This window comes from Lissotriton vulgaris, chromosome 1_1 (genome assembly GCF_964263255.1).
Source record: "Lissotriton vulgaris chromosome 1_1, aLisVul1.2, whole genome shotgun sequence".
In the NCBI taxonomy this organism is placed as follows: domain Eukaryota; kingdom Metazoa; phylum Chordata; class Amphibia; order Caudata; family Salamandridae; genus Lissotriton; species Lissotriton vulgaris.
Genome location: NC_141685.1, coordinates 534609931 through 534627957, shown reverse-complemented (window position 1 = coordinate 534627957; position 18027 = coordinate 534609931). Strand labels below are relative to the sequence as shown.

Genomic DNA, 18027 nt, shown 5'->3' with positions numbered 1-18027 from the left:
GTGGGAACCTGGCGGCGAAGCTTTGGCATTTTGCGTTCTCCCTTGTGGCGAACAGGTCTATGTCTGGACGACCCCACCTTTGGAAGTACGGCTGGAGTACCGATGGATGTATCTCCCACTCGTGCATTTGATGACTGTATCTGCTGAGCAGATCCGCCATCTGATTGTCCTTCCCTGGGAGGTGTTCTGCCATGAGGAAGATGTTCCTCTGAATGGCCCACTTCCACATGCTCTGAGCCAGGTGAGACAGCTGTGGTGAGTGGGTGCCTCCCTGCTTTTGGATGTAGTACATCGCGGTCATGTTGTCCGTCCGGACTAACACCACCTTGTTGCACAGATGTACAATGAAGGACTTGAGTGCCATGAAGATCGCCATCAGTTCTAGATAGTTGATGTGCATCTTCTGCTGCTGCGTCGTCCATAGTCCCTGCACCGTGTAAGTGAGCAGATGAGCTCCCCATCCCTGGAGAGATGCGTCCGTTGTCAGGATAACCTGTGGCACTGGCTCCTGGAACAGTCGGCCCTTGCAAAGGTTGTGTGGAGTCCACCAATGCAGAGAGTTGTATGCCCGACTGGTAACCAACACTAGGTCTGTTAATTGTCCCTGAGCCTGTGTCCACTGATTTGCTAAGCACTCCTGGAGCGGGCGCATATGCAACCGTGCGTGGGGGACTATGAAGATGCAGGAGGCCATCATGCCTATCAACTGCATGAACACTCTTGCTGGAAGTGAGTGTCCCGGTCTGAACTTTTGGATTAAAGACTGTATGCCGTCTATCCTGACCTGGTTTGGTTGCGCCTTGGCCGTCAGGGTATTGATTGTTGCACCCAGAAACTGCCGGACATGTGCCGGCTGAAGGTGTGATTCTGGGTAATTCAACGAGAAACCCAGGTCGTGAAGGAGGTGAATGGTAGTCGACATGTCCGCGGCGCACTGCTGTTCCGACCTGGCTTGAACGAGCCAGTCGTCGAGGTAGGGGTAGACATGGATGTTCTGCCTCCTGAGGTGCGCTGCTACTGTCGCCAGACACTTGGTAAACACCCTTGGGGCAGTTGTGACTCCGAAGGGTAGGACTTTGAACTGATAATGCGTGCCCTGGATAGTGAACCTGAGGTACTTTCTGTGGGACGGATGTAGCGGAATGTGGAAATAAGCATCCTTGAGATCTAAGGTTGCTAAGAAGTCTCCTTTGTTTAACATAGGAAGAATCTGTTGCAGTGTAAGCATGTGGAAATGCTCTGACAGTATGTACAGATTGAGGGGACGGAGATCCAGAATTGGTCTGAGAGATCCGTCCTTCTTTGGAATGAGGAAGTACAGGGAATAAACCCCTGTGCCTTCCTCCCCCACTGGCACGAGCTCTATTGCCCCTTTTTGCAGCATCACCAACACTTCCTGCTGCAATAAGTGCAAGTGCTCTGCGGACATAGGTCTTTGCCTTGGTGGAATGTTGGGTGGAGTGGATTTTAACTCTAGACAATAACCGTACTGGATAAGCTGTCGCACCCACCTGTCTGTGGTGATGTTGATCCAGACGGGCAGGAACTGCTGTATTCTCCCCCCGACAGGTGTTAAGTGGTCGGGGGGCAGTGACAGAGAGTCACTGGCTGCTTGTGGCAGAGGAGCGTGAATTGTTGCCTCCTTTGCCGCGTCCTTTGTTGCTGTTTCCCCTGTAGCCCCTCTTGTTTTGTTTGGGGTACGAGGATTGTGCTCCACCTCTAGGGAACTGTGACTGTTGACCCAACTGTCCTCTGGTGACTCCACGGGCACCTGAGCGACGAAAATTATTGCCACGAAACTGCTGTGATTGTAGGGCCCCCATAGATTTAGCAGTTTCAGTGTCTTTTTTAATTTTTTCCAGGGTGGTGTCAACATCTGGACCAAACAGTCTATCCGGATTGACTGGCTGATTAAGTATGGTTGTTTGAATGTCAGGTTTGAACCCCGATATGCGGAGCCAAGCCTGTCTTCTGAGCATGACACTGGTGTTAATGGCCCTAGCGGCCGTGTCCGCGGCATCAAGTGCACACTTTATGGCCGCGTTGGAGATCAGTTGTCCTTCTTGTATAATCATTTTGGTGCCCTCTTGAAACTGCGGAGGCAGGTGTTCCACAATCTGCTCTAGTGTGTCGTAATGTGATCTATCATAACGTGCCAGTAGTGCCTGTGTATTTGCAATACGCCAGAAATTGGCGGCCTGCGCAGCCACTCTTTTGCCTCCTGCCTCTAGCACTCTGGACTCCTTATCCGGGGGAGGAGCTTCACCCGTTGTTTGGGAGTTGGCCCTTTTGCGTGCGTTTGCTACCACCAGGGAGTCAAGCGGCAACTGTCCTCGAATGTATGCAGGGTCTGCAGGCGCTGGTCTGTACTTTTTTTCAATACGTGGGTTGACCACCCTCGCCCTGGTAGGCTCTTTAAAGATGTCCGCAGCATGCTTGAGGACCCCTTTGAGCATAGGCAGTGTCTTTACAGTTCTTTCCGAAACTGAAAAGGTGTCGAATAGAAAGTCTTCCTCAACTGGGTCAGCATGCATGTCCACATCATGATTAGCAGCTGCCCTCTCAATGAGTGCATGAAAACCTGCAGAATCCTCTGTAGGGGATGCACGTGTACTGAAAGTCTGTGGGTCTTGTCCCACATCTTGGGTGCCTTGGTCCCCAATGGCATCATATGAATCTGGCTGTGCATCAGGTTCATTGACTGGGAACGTGTATTGTTCGTCTTCACCATAGCCCTCACTTTCAGAATGGTCTGGAGACGGTGTTGGGCTCCTTCCCAGAGGAGGCTGAATAGGTTCCATGAGGCCCGAGGCGTCCTGTGGAAACTTTTTCTTCTTTAGGGGGATGACATAGGATTCCACTGGCTGCGAAGTGATTTTCCTTTTGTAAAGGGTTAACTTCCCTGTGTCCGCGTCTATGAAACACTCCGAATCCTCTTCTGGGTCGAGCACCTGACCCGAAGATGCCCCTGCCGTCGAAGATTCCGACTTCTTTGGCGTCGATTTCGATGAAAAGGCCTTCGGCACCACTTTTGGCGGCAGAAGGAAGAGGAGTTTACTAGCGGGCTTGACCGGGACGTCTGCCACCTTCTGCGTCGATGGCGTTGGCGTCGACGAAGAAAAAGCCTTCTCCCTAATTCTTTGTAGTGAAGAAGCAACGAGAGATGCGTCGGTGACCGATGTCTTTGGCACCGACGAGGTGGGCTTGCCTTCGGATGCGACGTTCCGTTGGTCTTTTGGAGGGATGGACGGCGCCGACCCCGAGTCCTTGGAGCGATGCGCAGATGTCCCCGTTGGAGCCGGGGCTGTGTCGCTTGCTTTGGCTGGCTTTGCCGGCGCCGGCGCGCTTGTCTTGTGCGTGCCACCCTTTTTAGAGGATCTCTCCTCCGGCGCCGATTTTGACCCTGTGGAATCGCCGTGTTTCTTCGACTTCTGCGGACCTGAGGTCGACGGAGTCGATGAGGCTGCCGGTTTATTTGTTTTTGCTGTTACGACCGCCATCTTAGGGACGATTGAGTCCTTAACTTTCGGTTTCGGTTTCGGGTCGGCCATTTTAGGTGCTGTCGAGACCGTTGCTTTCAGTTTCGGTTTCGAAACCCTCGGCGCAGCAAGTATGTCCGTGGCCGGGCCATCAGGCGGGGCCGTGGCTTGCGCTACAGGGTCTTGGGTAAGGCCGACAGGCGATCCCGCGACCCTCTCCTGATGTCCGTCAACTTCGGGGCATAGCTCGTCCCCTGAGCTATCTTCCGCGGCCCCATAAACCATATCGTCGTCTCCTACCTCGTCGACGTATTCAAGGCCTTGACCCACGACTCCGTCGTCGTCATATTCCGGATCAGCCTCGACCTCCGTCTCAGGCGGGGAGATTTGAAGATGATGGCTCTGGTCCTCCTCTTCTTGGTCGTCGAATATGTTTTCTGGATCCGGGGCCGCCTGTTTGGCCACAAGGCGCACCGCGCGCCGAATCGTGAGAGTCTTCTTCGACCTGAAACTCGCACAGGCCCTGCAACTTCCTTCGTCATGGTCTGGCGAAAGGCATTTATTACAGACCGGGTGCACGTCTATATGTGGGTATTTGGACCCACAGAGCGGACAAAGCTTAAACGGACTCCGCTCCATGTTGGGAACTTGGTGTCGAGTCGCGATGAGAAGGCCTCGATGTCCGAAGAGTAGTAAAAACTCCGCTGATTCCGGCTCCGAGAGACGGAAGAACTCGAGACCGTACGCAAACAATACCGACGTAAAGAACCCAAAGCCTTTTGGCCGTTAAGATTGATGTTTATTCGGTTCCGACGGAGAGACGTCGAGACCGCATCCGAACCCAATGGCGGAAAAAAACAATCTGGGGATGGAGCCGATGCCCATGCGCACTGTAGTCCAGGGGAGGAGCCACCCATCTCAGGATACTTCGAAGACTCTTCCAGGATGTTGGACCTGGGCCTCTTGGCAGGGTCATCCCTAAACTTTTTGCCTTCCTCCAATACTCTCTCTGACCTGTTTTTGTTGGTTTAATGACTCTGGGCACTTTACCACTGCTGACCAGTGCTAAAGTGCATATGCTCTCCCTGTATAAAGTGTAACTGTGTTTGGGATCCCTGATTCGTCCATTGGATTTACTGTCAGTCCCCAGTAAAGTGCACCAGGAGTGCCAGGGCTTGTAAATGCCAATACTGCTAGTGGGCCTGCAGCGCTGGTTGCGCCACCCACAGAAGCAGCCTTAAAATGTGTCTAGGGTCTGCCATTGCAGCACCTGCGTGCAGTCTGGTACTGTCATGCTGGCTGGGCAAGTGCACACACTTGCCAGCCCCTAAACCTTCCCTTAACTTCATATTAGTCACCCCTATGGTAGGCCCTAGGGCAGGGTGCATTGTAAGTGTAAGGTAGGACACGCCCTGATGTGTGTGGCATGTCCTAATAGTGAATTACAGCCAAATTCGTTTTTCACTATTGCAAGGCTACCTGCTCCCCTTAGGCCAGAATGGGCTGCTGGAATTATTACACTCTATAATCCCAGCAGGCTCAGGGAACATGGTAGAGAGTCATGTTTAGTATGCCTGAACTCAGAATAATAAAATACTTCTTTTAGTAAAGTTTATTTTAATATCCTGTGTTTGCAAATGCTACTTTTAGAAAGTTAGCATTTGCTTGTCTAACCATTTCAGCCCGCCTCTGCTCTTGTGTGTATCTGACTGTCTGGGTGTGTGAGTGACAGGGCTGGGAGTTGACAGGTTGTGAATAGCAGGATGACACCTTAGTGGGTGGTGGGAGTTTCCCCTGAGTGATGCATCAGGCTGTGCTCTGCCTCCACAATGCTGGCTCCGCCCTCCTGGGGAGCGACTGATGACTCAGCCTGTACCTGGACCAGGAAGGACCGAAGCTTGTCAACAAAGTGCTCAAGCTGCCCCTGTCCACACAATGCCGGCTCCGCCCCCCTGGGGAGCGGCTGATGTGCCTGCCCTCACACTGAATGCAGAAGCAGAAGTACCCCCAACAAGTGCTCAGAGGCTGAGAGCAGTTATGCAAAGGCCCCCCTGGCCCCCTGTATAAAAGTAGGAGCCCTGCTCCTTGTAAATCAGAATCCTGTTTTACCACAAAGGACCTCTGCCCGACTAGAAGGAGAAGAGACGCCGGAAGGACTGGCCTGCGGCTTGCCTTGCTGAGAAAGGAGAGGAGAAGACTTACTGAGGAAAGACTTTGTTGCTTTGTGCTCTAAACATTCTCCAAGGGCTTGACTGAGCTTGCCCCCTGACCTGAACCCCAGGACTAGTGGGTTCTTGGTGCTTCTGCTCATCCTGATATTCGAGCCGTGTGTACATCCCGCCTGAGCCAGACTGCGCCCCTCATCGCCCCTCCTAGGGCTGTGGCACTCGGGAGCTTGCCTGCCTTTGTCCTGTGAGAGCCTCGCTCCGACCGGAGTCGCTCTCTGCCCCCAGGCTTGGCTACCTGCTCCTCTGCCCCTTGCCTGCTACTGGAAGCCCTGAAGCGCTCTCCCCCCTCCTGCCGGAATTCCCTCCAAAGATTGTGATCTACGCCGGGTCGACAGCTGCACAGTCCGTGCCCTGTGACCCCGCTTCGTGATCTTAGAGGCTTGTCAGGCCGCGCCGCCCCCGCTGAGGAGACCCCCGCACGTCGTGCCAAGGGTCGCGGGCCGCGCCTGCCTGATTGCACACACCCGCTGGCGTCAAGATCCAAGAGTGCCCCCAATCACCGGAGTCGCACAAGCCTGTGCCGACCCCCGCTGAAGAAGAGGAAGTGTTCGTGAAGTGCTCCTCGATCACCACCGGGCTCGGCCCGCAACTTGTGTTTCCCTCGTTCTTGCTTTGGAGCCGAGCAGAGAAGCATTCCTGGAGACGACATCAGCCTTCCCTGTGCCTTGGCCCCAGAAGCTCCTCTCATCGCCTGCTTGCTGCTCCGCTCCGCAGCTCAGCCCCCACCTCTGGAAAAGGGCCAGGGTTTCCCCGAGGCCCTATCTGGTCTCCATTCCAGGCCTACCGCGAGATGCGTGAGAGTTGGTAGGGGCCGAGTCAGTTTCACCCTTGAAGGGCCGGGACCGGCACAGGAGTGCTCACTCCCGATGCGTGAGAGTTGGTAGGGGCCGAGTCAATTTCACAGTGGAGAGCAGGAGAGGCGCTGCAAGGCACGCTAAAGGCCCGGGGTGGGTCCAGAACCCATCGAACTGAGGGAGAGGTTTCATTTTGTGAGAAAGTAAGCCGCATTTAACAAAGAAACCTTTGCCCCTGGAACTGTAAACTGTTGGTGGGACATTTCAAGAAGAAATCCACATTAGAGCTGCAAAGAAGTAAATTTATAAGGGAACCCTGTGGAAAGCCTTTTGAACTGAAACTAAGAATCTTTGCCTATTTACAACCTGTGGTGCACCAGAAACGTTATTTGGTCTTGTACTAAGTCTGAACTGCATAGAGATATATATATTTTACATAAAGAAGCGTATTTTTATATACTCACAGCCTGGTGTCCATTTGTGGGGGGATTGGTGTATTTTACTGTGTGTGTGATTACAAATGCTTAACTAAACAACGCCTGGAGAATAGCCTTGGCTGCTCACGCCACGCACCTAGAGGGTGAGTAAGGGTCATTCTAAAGGGGTCATCCTTCGCCCTGACTTAGAGGAGAGGGTCCCTGCTTGTCACAAGTGCATACTTGCGCCAACCAGAGACCCCCAATTCTAACATTGGACGCAGCGGTGGGATTTGCGAATTTGCATTTGTGATTGACATACAGTGAATTGCTGATCACCACATAGTGAGAGCAGACCGATAACGCAGCCACGGATTTTATTGTTTTTGAATTTTGCTGGGAGATCTCCATGTGCTGGTAAAACGTCATGCCTGATTCAGTGAGGATGGAAAAGGCAGCAACCAGATGCCTGTCGCCAGAGGAGTTGGCAGACAGGGCAGCAGCCAGGGCACATGAAATGGAGATGGCGAGATTAAAAGGACAATTGGAAATGGACAAGCACAAATTGGCAATGGAAAGCCAAAAATTAGCCATGGAGGCACAAAAACGCCAAAGAGCTCACTACTTGAGGATGAGAGAACTCGATTTGGAGCTTGAGGCCAGGAGGGCTTCAGCCCAACATCCAGAGATTTGTGTAGCTCCCAGATGGAGCTTTGCTGAGTTGGAGGTGGAGTCCAGCTCAGCTGGTGGCAGCAACATTCAGGTATCTAGTGCTGACAGCATAGCGCGCGCACCTAGAGATATGGCACCCGACTTGGAGGGGGTTAACTTACACCAGGAGGTTCAAGGGCATGAGGTAGCTCCAGTAGTGCGCAGTGTCCCTGAAGGGAATAGGGTGGCTGGCGTAGGAGTTCATGGTCCTAGTGGTGGGAGGGATTCCCCCATGGTTGAGGTCCTGGTGGGTGAGTGTAAGGACCGCCCAGAAGAGTGTGGGTTGTGTGACAGAGACAGTCCGCTACGGTCTGGCCAGACTCAGAAGAATGGTGTGGAGTATGTGTGTGAGGCACTGGATGGAGAGGTGAAGGATAGTTTGGTTAACCCTGCTAGGGGGCTGTGTGATCCAATTCTGGGAGAGCATACTTTAAGTCCCAGTTTTCCAGAGCTATGCCAACACCTGTTTGAGAGTGAGTTCTCTGACCCCAGGGAGCTCACATTGGAGGCAGACCTTGTGGTGGATTCCAGAGGGTCTGGAGAGGCATTGGGGTGTGATCCTGTGAGGAATGGCTCAGGTATCTTCCAGCCCAGAGTGGTGGAAGTGGCGCAGAGTAGCCCAGCTAGGTCCTGTAGTAGTGAGAGGGGTGTAGGGCCTCACGTCCTGTCCTTGAGGGGAAGGAGTGAGAATGGGTTTTGGCCCGGTAGTGCCCAACCTCAGTCTCAGAGCCTGGATGGTTCTTTAAGGAAACACCAGGTGGGGAGCCTAGGCTGTCCAGATGAGTCACCCTCTGAGGGGGATCCCCCAGTGGCTAGAGAACGTGGAGGCTCTGTAAACAGAGGTCCAGTAGTTCTGGTATCTGGCAGTACCGCTCCAGTTGGGAGGGTGCAGAAGTCCAGAAAGAGGGGCGAGAGGGGGAAAGAGTCCCCAGTGGAAGAACCAGTGGGTCAGGGGCCAGCCAGCAGGGCTGCGTCCCCAGTGAATGACCATGGGGACACCACTTCTGTCCTGGGGGATCTTCCCGCACTGTCAGAGGGACAGAGGCTGGGAGATCTGCGCCAGGCAGACTGTCGCACGGCACATGAGCTATGTGCCACCCTCAGGGGGGGCATGCATGCTCCCCGTGAAGTCCTGGTGCGCCAGGCAAGTGTTCAACGGCAGGGTTGGGTCCCTGAGTTGGAGAGCCAGGTTCAGGTGTTGTCTGACCTGGAGGGTGGGACCACTGTAATCAGTGTCCTGACCCATGTCACTTCTAGGGGTACCACTCCAGTGGGGAGTGGGCAGTACTCTGGAAGGGGGTGCAGAGGGAGGGAGTCCTTGCCTCTGACCCCGGTGCAGTTTGAGGGTTTAGACCCTAGGATAGAGGGCCAGGTGCAGGGTGTCCCCCCTGACCTGGTGTCCCAGTTGCAGGATAGCACCCCTGAACTGGTGGGCGAATTGTGCAGGTCACCTGTCACAGGTGCCCTGACAATTCTGGAAGGGGGTACCACTCCAGGTGGGAGGGTACAGAGCCCGAAGGAGGAGGACCGGGTGTGGGAGAGGCCACCCCCGTGTTTGGTCCAGCCGCCAGGTACAGGCCTGGGACTGGTGGGTCAGTGCCAGGATATCATACCTAGACTGACAGAAGAGAGAATGGACAAAAGGTGCCTAGCGCCTGGGGCTACTGCCCCCCGCTCTCTGAGGCCACAGAGGTTTGAGAGCCCTGAGAGGCATGAGGCCTGGGTCTCAGCCCTGACTACTGTCAGTGGCCACTGTGAGTTGATGACTGTCTGTTGGGACACACCTGTGGGCCAGTTAAGGTTAGAGGCTGCACAGGTGGTGTCCACAGAGAAAGAGAAGGGTGCCCAAGGGATTAGCTGGGTGAACCCTGAGAGTATGGACAGAGGATTTGAAATAGGTTCAGATTGCCGTAGAACTGGAATGTGCCCCTGCTGTTGCGGGCCAGGTCCAGGTTCTATCGCCCAAAGCAGGGAAGCCCATCACAGTGGTGATTGGTCTACCCTGCGTGTTGGCTGGAAGGGGGTTGTGTTGGACCTGGGCCTCTTGGCAGGGTCATCCCTAAACTTTTTGCCTTCCTCCAATACTCTCTCTGACCTGTTTTTGTTGGTTTAATGACTCTGGGCACTTTACCACTGCTGACCAGTGCTAAAGTGCATATGCTCTCCCTGTATAAAGTGTAACTGTGTTTGGGATCCCTGATTCGTCCATTGGATTTACTGTCAGTCCCCAGTAAAGTGCACCAGGAGTGCCAGGGCTTGTAAATGCCAATACTGCTAGTGGGCCTGCAGCGCTGGTTGCGCCACCCACAGAAGCAGCCTTAAAATGTGTCTAGGGTCTGCCATTGCAGCACCTGCGTGCAGTCTGGTACTGTCATGCTGGCTGGGCAAGTGCACACACTTGCCAGCCCCTAAACCTTCCCTTAACTTCATATTAGTCACCCCTATGGTAGGCCCTAGGGCAGGGTGCATTGTAAGTGTAAGGTAGGACACGCCCTGATGTGTGTGGCATGTCCTAATAGTGAATTACAGCCAAATTCGTTTTTCACTATTGCAAGGCTACCTGCTCCCCTTAGGCCAGAATGGGCTGCTGGAATTATTACACTCTATAATCCCAGCAGGCTCAGGGAACATGGTAGAGAGTCATGTTTAGTATGCCTGAACTCAGAATAATAAAATACTTCTTTTAGTAAAGTTTATTTTAATATCCTGTGTTTGCAAATGCTACTTTTAGAAAGTTAGCATTTGCTTGTCTAACCATTTCAGCCCGCCTCTGCTCTTGTGTGTATCTGACTGTCTGGGTGTGTGAGTGACAGGGCTGGGAGTTGACAGGTTGTGAATAGCAGGATGACACCTTAGTGGGTGGTGGGAGTTTCCCCTGAGTGATGCATCAGGCTGTGCTCTGCCTCCACAATGCTGGCTCCGCCCTCCTGGGGAGCGACTGATGACTCAGCCTGTACCTGGACCAGGAAGGACCGAAGCTTGTCAACAAAGTGCTCAAGCTGCCCCTGTCCACACAATGCCGGCTCCGCCCCCCTGGGGAGCGGCTGATGTGCCTGCCCTCACACTGAATGCAGAAGCAGAAGTACCCCCAACAAGTGCTCAGAGGCTGAGAGCAGTTATGCAAAGGCCCCCCTGGCCCCCTGTATAAAAGTAGGAGCCCTGCTCCTTGTAAATCAGAATCCTGTTTTACCACAAAGGACCTCTGCCCGACTAGAAGGAGAAGAGACGCCGGAAGGACTGGCCTGCGGCTTGCCTTGCTGAGAAAGGAGAGGAGAAGACTTACTGAGGAAAGACTTTGTTGCTTTGTGCTCTAAACATTCTCCAAGGGCTTGACTGAGCTTGCCCCCTGACCTGAACCCCAGGACTAGTGGGTTCTTGGTGCTTCTGCTCATCCTGATATTCGAGCCGTGTGTACATCCCGCCTGAGCCAGACTGCGCCCCTCATCGCCCCTCCTAGGGCTGTGGCACTCGGGAGCTTGCCTGCCTTTGTCCTGTGAGAGCCTCGCTCCGACCGGAGTCGCTCTCTGCCCCCAGGCTTGGCTACCTGCTCCTCTGCCCCTTGCCTGCTACTGGAAGCCCTGAAGCGCTCTCCCCCCTCCTGCCGGAATTCCCTCCAAAGATTGTGATCTACGCCGGGTCGACAGCTGCACAGTCCGTGCCCTGTGACCCCGCTTCGTGATCTTAGAGGCTTGTCAGGCCGCGCCGCCCCCGCTGAGGAGACCCCCGCACGTCGTGCCAAGGGTCGCGGGCCGCGCCTGCCTGATTGCACACACCCGCTGGCGTCAAGATCCAAGAGTGCCCCCAATCACCGGAGTCGCACAAGCCTGTGCCGACCCCCGCTGAAGAAGAGGAAGTGTTCGTGAAGTGCTCCTCGATCACCACCGGGCTCGGCCCGCAACTTGTGTTTCCCTCGTTCTTGCTTTGGAGCCGAGCAGAGAAGCATTCCTGGAGACGACATCAGCCTTCCCTGTGCCTTGGCCCCAGAAGCTCCTCTCATCGCCTGCTTGCTGCTCCGCTCCGCAGCTCAGCCCCCACCTCTGGAAAAGGCCCAGGGTTTCCCCGAGGCCCTATCTGGTCTCCATTCCAGGCCTACCGCGAGATGCGTGAGAGTTGGTAGGGGCCGAGTCAGTTTCACCCTTGAAGGGCCGGGACCGGCACAGGAGTGCTCACTCCCGATGCGTGAGAGTTGGTAGGGGCCGAGTCAATTTCACAGTGGAGAGCAGGAGAGGCGCTGCAAGGCACGCTAAAGGCCCGGGGTGGGTCCAGAACCCATCGAACTGAGGGAGAGGTTTCATTTTGTGAGAAAGTAAGCCGCATTTAACAAAGAAACCTTTGCCCCTGGAACTGTAAACTGTTGGTGGGACATTTCAAGAAGAAATCCACATTAGAGCTGCAAAGAAGTAAATTTATAAGGGAACCCTGTGGAAAGCCTTTTGAACTGAAACTAAGAATCTTTGCCTATTTACAACCTGTGGTGCACCAGAAACGTTATTTGGTCTTGTACTAAGTCTGAACTGCATAGAGATATATATATTTTACATAAAGAAGCGTATTTTTATATACTCACAGCCTGGTGTCCATTTGTGGGGGGATTGGTGTATTTTACTGTGTGTGTGATTACAAATGCTTAACTAAACAACGCCTGGAGAATAGCCTTGGCTGCTCACGCCACGCACCTAGAGGGTGAGTAAGGGTCATTCTAAAGGGGTCATCCTTCGCCCTGACTTAGAGGAGAGGGTCCCTGCTTGTCACAAGTGCATACTTGCGCCAACCAGAGACCCCCAATTCTAACACAGGACAACAATGTGCGATCATCCGGACCCAACACTAGGTGGCGATCTAATGCTAAGATATGAATTTAGCAGCCCACATGCCTCGAACCATATATTAAAGTTAATGCAGTTTCTGACCGAAAAGCAGTGGAGAACCCGGAGGATAGAGGCAGAAGGGGAGCGTGCTGGAAGGTCACTAACTTACCAGGCTGCCGAATTTTGCACCGCCTGTAGTTTGGTCAGGATTTGGTCATCATTGCTGTAGTCTAAACAGCTAATTATATGGACCAGCATTTTCCTAGCCGAGGATGGAAGCCAGGGGAATATTTTACTCTGGAGCCGCATGGTGGCAAAACATGTCCCTCTTGTGGCAGCTACTTGGCTTTTCATAGACAATTCCTGGTCAATTTTAATACCTACATTTTTTACCAATTGACTAGGGCATGAATCAGACCCAAATTCAGAAGTCACAAGTCAGGAGACCAGAGATGCTGGGTTTTGCCAAACAGCAGAGCCTCTGTCTTCTCGCTAATCAGCTGAAGACAGCTCCTGGACATCCAGGCTGCAAGATCAAACAATCTTGAAAACGGTACATAGTACCATCAATGCCATGTCCCAGAAAAATGATTAGCTGGGTTTCATCTGCTTAAGATATTACTTTAAACCCAGCTGTTTTAACAATCTGGGACAAAGGAGCAACATAGATATTAAACAAGGGCAGGCTCAACGATTAGCCAAGTGGTACTCCTTTGGTGAGGGGAATCAGAGGAGATTTCAACGGACCCAGAGAAGTAACGCGAATCCCATCTTCTAAGAAATCAGCTGACCATTGCAGGACTGTGCCTTTGACACTGATCTCATGCAGTCTTCTAATCAGTATTGCGTGAGAAACTGTATTGAAAGCTGCCGAAAAATCCAGCAGCACAAGCATAGCAGGAGCACCCACGTCCAAAGAAAGACGGATGGAATCTGCGATTCATTCTCGGTACTGTGGGTGGCTCTAAATCCAGATTCAGAGGGATTTAGGATCGCATGAACCTCTAAGAATGTCACAAGCTATTTGTTCACTCCACTTTCAAAATTTTTCCTAATAATGGGAGAGAGATAGGAATTTTGAGGTCCACATTTCTTTTTCTGAGAAGTTAGAAGGCATGTGCGAACCAGCATAATGATGTGGTGCCATTTACTTTATTTTTTAATTTACCGATCCAAAATGATGAAGGCCATTAGGATCGATAAATAAAAAACTATAGATTTTTGTGTGGAAGCACCAATTTAAACAAATTATTTAAAAAGACGGTGAATGTTGAGGGTAGCAATTGGTAGGAGAAAGGAGAAAAACAGCACACGCAGGCTGGAAACTGGGGAGAAGCACAAGAGGCATAGAACATCCCAGAAGCACAGAGGCAAGAGAGCAACACAGAACGTGGAGTGGATGGAGAGAAGCACACAGATGACAGAACAGTGCAAGGAAAGGAAGTGAGACATGAGAGAGCACAACATGGAGTGGGAGGGGGGGGAGAAAAGAGCACTCGAGGGAGACAGCTGGATAACACATGCACTCATATGGAGTGCTGAACTAGAAAGAACAAGCATTTACAATGCAATGGTTTTGCCTTTGTTAAAGTTAGAGCTATTGGCATTGCTCTTGACATTATTTTTATTTATGTTTTTTTAACATAAATAAATGGCATTGTCATTTACAATGCCACTAGCTTTATCTCTCGCAAATGACACACAAACACACACAGAGCCCCCCCACACAGAGCCCCCCACACACACAGCCACACAGAGCCCCCCACACACACAGCCACACAGAGCCCCCCACACACACAGCCACACAGAGCCCTCCACACACACAGCCACACAGAGCCCTCCACACACCCACACAGAGCCCTCCACACACCCACACAGAGCCTTCCACACACACCCACACAGCACAAGCAGGCAACAGGGGCACACGGAGGCACAAGCAGGCAACAGGGGCACACGAAGGCACAAGCAGGCAACAGGGGCACACGGAGGCACAAGCAGGCGACAGGGGCACGAAAACGGAGGCACAAGCAGGCAACAGGGGCACGAAAACGGAGGCACAAGCAGGCAACAGGGGCACAAGCAGGCAACAGGGGCACACGGAGGCACAAGCAGGCAACATGGGCACACGGAGGCACAAGCGTTTTGAGTTTCGCGGCGCAACGCGTGTTACCATAATAATCCCCCAATATGGGACACAGTTTAGCCATTTCGGGACAATAAAAAAAAAGGAAACGCCTGCATTCGGGGTCCAGGCCCGTTTCCCCTGCTACCCCCACCCCCCTTACTGTTCGACAGCTGTACCGTGAATTCGTTGTTATTTAAGGTTCGTCTCGGTTTTAGAGTGGCCGTTTTTGTTGCATTTGATGGCTTGTCTCAGCTAGCCAGACAAACTCGGGACAGACGGAAATATAACGTACTACAGGTGACGTAATGCTCCTTGATAAGTAAACCATCTCTGCATAAAGATGGGGATTTAAATAGAGTTTGTGCGCCCTGGAAAAAACGGAGTTTAAAATGCACTTTGGCTTCCCTTACACTGCGGGCACAGAAGATGGACTTTGTTTCACAAGCGCCCCCGTTTCCTCGCCCACCCAGAATGCAATTATCGTAAATGTCAGCACTGGATAAAAATGCCACGTATGTCAAATGCTACGTATGATATGCCCACTTGCACAACTATGCTGAAGAAATTGTTCTGTGCGGACCTGAGCTGCCAGATGTACAGGGATCAAACTTGTTTTATTTTTTGCCATTTTAACTTGTGAAACTGGAGGGCAGAACCCAAGCTGCTCTGTTTGCAGGCATAAGGCCTGCACTGTCCGTCGCCATGTAATGAACGAAAGACAAAAAGGTTCCGTGCGAGGCTATCAATTTTAAGAAGGAATGCTTCGGTGCGCAGGGACCTTCAACCCCAATCTGCACGCGCCTCGCCTCGATATGCCGGCGGTGGTCGGATCGTGATAAAGTAATTAGTTTCTTTTCCAGCCCATTCTCCTCTTGCCTGCCCTCCTTCTCCTGAGAGGTCCGGCTCTCCAGCCGCCCGGGCAGTGCCGCCATAATCACTTGTGTCAGAGCGGCGACCAGTTAGGAGAATCATCAAACAGGCGCAGAGGCGGACACTTGAGAAGAAACCAAAAAGCAATCAGGGACACGTCAGCCCTCCTTAACTCCAGGCACCGTCTAATGAAGAGCAGAAGCCTTACAGGGCCCTAAGTGAGATGAGGCGGCACCGCACGCAGCTCTCACTGCGGCACGCCACGAAACAAGCCAAGCCTAAAATCAACTGCAGCGGCCTGAGATAGGAGAGGCACTCGGCCCCAGCTAACCACCAGAGTATGACACAAGACAAGAACTGTGTAAATCCAGCCCACAGCACGACGCAGAAATAGCACTCGGCACAGCTAACATCCGCAACATGACACAGAAGGCACTGTACATACGTCAGTGCCATATAGGATACAAGAACCACACAACATACAGAGACACCACATTATGATACTGAACAAGATAATTCATAATGTAATTGACACAGTAGGAGACAATACGAAGACTGCATGCAACTCAGCAGGGGGGGGGGGGGGGGGGGGGGGCGCGAACAGACACACACGGACATAAGGCAAATAAAAGTGCCGGCTCAATGCCGGACCAGATTCGGGGGCGTTCCCGAGGGCTTTTGGCTGACGTAGCGTGACGTAGCCAAAAGCCAAAAATTCTCGGGAACGCCCCAGAATCTGGTCCGAGATTGACGGACGGAGCCCTCTCCCAATGGCTAGCCTCCATTTATGGAGCTAGCCAATCGGAGGAGGGGGCGTATACCCGACCCACACACACAAATCATAAGGTTTTTTGGCGCATGCGCACTACGTGCGCATCGCCAGTCAAAACCTAAAAAAGCGTGCTTCTGAAGCTGAGCAGTGAAAGGGTAAAAAGTAAAGCGGCTACGCTCTAGAGCAGGGATAAAACACAAGATGGACAAGGTAAATCCATCAACTGAGAAGCACAGAAAGGACAATGAGCATAAAGACAACCAATGGTAAGCAATGGGCAGGCTTTAAGCCCACTATAAGATCTTGGTAAACTGACAATAGGTCAAAAAAGGGAATAATACAAAAAAAGGACTATGTACAGTGCAAATCAGAGCTGGCGCACCATCTAATTCTATACACATAGGTCAAAGCTACATGTGACTTCTGCCTTATTAGCCAAAGGGGGCCAAAACAGATAATAGATGCTCAACAGCATACGGATTGTTATTCTTTAGTGGAGGTGAGGAGACTCACTTTGATCAGATAATTAGTCATGAGATAGAGCCAACGCTCTTCCACACACACCAAGACTTTCTTTGTGCTCTGGTTTATAGAGCACACTACTTTCTGCCATGTAGCATCACATATTCCCCCCGAAGGGGGTGTGTGTGTGTATGTGTATGTGTATGTGTATATATATATATATATATATATATATATATATATATATATCCCCGAGACCCTTATTCTACTCAGGTGCTTTCAAAACCAAAGCAACAATGACCATCCCTCCCCATGAGGGCTATGTATGTATTTATTACAGTCAAGTTGGTTTCAGTTCTATGCACGGACATGAACTAACTCCAAATGTCTACTGCACTGAAGTCATTCCGTGCACCACCAGATATGACCTCTTTTGTGGATGCAACGCACAATCCGTTCAGAAGGCAACAATGCAATTAACTAATGAAAAGCCTAATAGGCTTTCATGAGCAGTGAGGCCCTGCTTGTAGAACAGGGGGCTCTGAGCGCCAACTCTCCCTGTAGTCCGATAAAAAAAAAAAAAAAAAAGATTGTATGTGAATAACAGTCTAGCTGGCACAGAATACCCTCACACATACTATACTGTGCAATCCTAGACATTAGGATGGATATGGAAACATGGTGGATGTTGAGAGGTGTTTGCAGTTTAATATGCTTCAACTATCTGTCGAGCAGTTAAAACTATCTAACATGTATGCCTTTACAAGGATAAGCTGGTTACGCGTTCGTGAGCAAAGAAGTGCTTTGGGATCTGGAGAACATGCGGACATTTCTACCAAAGAATATTCCAGACAAATGCTACCAGGCAGCCTCTTTAGTGGAAGGTTAATTCAAGTAAACTCGACCCTTAAAGTAACAGAGGGAACAAATGAATGAATGACCTTCAAGTGGTCTGCTTAACAAAAGCCTAGTGCTCAGGGCACTCTACTCTCATATGCTGCATACAATGGCAAGCAGAGGATAATTATGGAACAGGACCCATTACCCTACGTGACTAAAACGTAACCGAGAAGGCTCTGCAACAAAACCTATTGTGCCTTTATTTCACACCTGTATCTCCACACGGAAGGGAAAAAACAGTCCATTGTTCAGCCACCTAAATAATTGATATTTTCATGATCCACAACACAATGCTCAGGTACATAGCTGTAAACATACGCAGTATCCTGACCCATGCTCTACTTACTCTAAGCCCCTTCTCCCCCCCCCCCCCCCCCCAATCTGCTCATCCATCCATGCACACAACAGCACGTTTAAAAGAATAGCCGGTCCCCATGCTAAGCACAACTGTGATGTAAGCAG

General features: G+C 51.7%; 1 protein-coding gene across 2 annotated transcripts in view; it reads right to left on the bottom strand.

The window, feature by feature from the left end:
- GPSM2 (G protein signaling modulator 2) overlaps positions 1-18027 on the bottom strand; it is a 466273-nt gene that overhangs the window by 430369 nt on the left and 17877 nt on the right. The window lies entirely within an intron of this gene.